Source organism: Bison bison, unplaced genomic scaffold (assembly GCF_000754665.1).
Source record: "Bison bison bison isolate TAMUID 2011002044 unplaced genomic scaffold, Bison_UMD1.0 scf7180017864310, whole genome shotgun sequence".
Lineage (NCBI taxonomy): Eukaryota > Metazoa > Chordata > Mammalia > Artiodactyla > Bovidae > Bison > Bison bison.
Genome location: NW_011494882.1, coordinates 930,403 through 932,593, shown reverse-complemented (window position 1 = coordinate 932,593; position 2,191 = coordinate 930,403).

Below are 2,191 nucleotides of genomic sequence, written 5' to 3'. Positions count from 1 at the left end.
TAAAGTTACTTTTCTTCCATACTTTTCTCCCTGAACGCCTAACTATGAGGGCTGCTACGTATCAATACATTACACATAGGCTATGAATAGAGTCTAGAAGTGTCTGATTTATCCATTATTTACTACTTAATCTAAGTCTCAATCCTTTGTAAAATTGGAAAAAGAGTTCCAACTCATGGGAGTTGTACAAACACAACATATATGCTAGGTGTTCGGCCAGAACCTGGTATGATTAGTGAACAGTTAACAAAAGATTTTGCCATATTCCTTCAGCCATCTTTTATTTTCCTTCATATATTAAGGTTCTTAAAATCAGCATACACCTTATCACCAATGCATACTTTCAGTAAGGGAGTCCTGCTTTTCTTTCACTTCCCAGAGCTATTATTGAATCATCAGTGTGCCTTACAGCTTTTATTTCTTCTCAGAGAAGACTGAAAATCTGGGGGTCTCACTGTGTTTGCTAATCACTGTAGTTTCAATTTTGTTTATTGAAAATAAAACTATCTTATATTGTTTAAAATAAAAATTTTAAACAATAAATGACTGAATGATAATTGAGGAAGTAAGATATTGTTACAAAAAGGCACAAAGTCTTATTTTATAAAATCTACCGAGAGAAATAATTTGAGGACTCTGTTCCAGTAACAGTGCTTGCCTTACTGAGACATACCATAACTGATGTAAGAGTTTTTGTTTATTTATAACCCACCTTGCTCAGAAAAGGATTTAAGATGGCTTACAAAGATAAAAATAAATGACAAGTATGTAAGAACTATGAGGGAGAGGGAAAATAAAGCCCACAGAGTATGGACTTAACAGGAAGTCAAAAAGAGCCACAAAAATAAAATTCTACAGAAATCCAAAAAAAAAAAAAAAACAATTCTTGAGATTTGGAAAATGTCGAGTGAACTTTCCTCGTGAAAATAGGTCTTTCTTTAAAGTATTTAGTTCAAAAGAAACTGAAGATTTGCTGTCTCTGGAGCATGCTTGCCACAGCTGCCTCAGAGTCTCCCAGGGCAGGAGGGTGCTTTTTGATGGGCAGATTTTTCGCTGAAGATGAAGCCTCCCGAGAACCAGGGCTCCTGGGAAGCCTCCCACGCTCCAGACTTCACCAATTATTTCATTTTCATAATAAGCTCAGCACTTCCTCTAATTGTTTTACTTTCACCAACACGAACAGGACAAAGTAAGGACATTTCATCTTTTAAGGGAGAGAATTTCAGGTACAGTCTGTACAAAGATATTAACTAAAATATAAAAATAAGGAGCTTGCCTTGAAGTCACTGGCAAGCGATAAGATTTTATGGACATTTAAGTATCGATATTCCGGGGCGCACAAGGGTTTTTCTGTTTGAATTCCCATGTCCTCTCGCTGCTTTATTGTTACTTCCAAGAGCAGAGTGTCAAGGTCCAAGTCCAAGGGAAAATGTCTTTCCGGGATCTAACGATCTCAGAGGCCAAAAGGACTAGAGCAGGGTTCTCCCTCCCCTCGGAGGGGTGGAGACCAGAAGGGGGGCAGAAAGACAAGAAGGAGAAATATAAAACATCTGTGAGGAGGCTGTATTAGTTCAGATCTAAATTGAAAATCCCCTGCACCCTTAAAGTTATGACTGCTTGGGCAAGTTGCTCTCCCCCACAAACTCAACTAGAAAGTGAGAATATTCGTCCTTCCCTCACAGAGAATCCGATATAATGGGTCGAGCCTAATCAGCACTGAGCTTGGTAAACAGATTCCCGGGCCCATTGAGTGCAACTTTACGCAGAAGCAGCCTGGGAAAACTAGCGCCCTAGATGAGTCGTTAAGTTTGGGAAACGCTGAGGCAACCTGGAAACTACTTAGTAGAGTAATACTAAAAATCAGTGGTGCTGAGATTCCGCCCACTTGACAACCCACCCATCCGTGAGCAATGACCAACCAAATGGCCGGCCTGAGCCGGGGTAGGGTCACCGGCATCTCTCCGGGGAGGGCTATGCCCTCGCCGCTTTGGGCTGCGGGACGCGTCCTCGCGGCTTCACCAACCCCGCCGCCCCGGGAGCCTTGGGGCCGAGGTGCGCCAGGTGGCGACGGTGCCAGGCGCGGCCAAGTCGGGGCGGACTGAGTCAGACACCCAACTATGTTGCGGAACCAGGGCGGCCGGCTTGGCTGCCCCGGCCGCTGAGCCTCGCTGCCCCCACGCCTGGCGGCTCT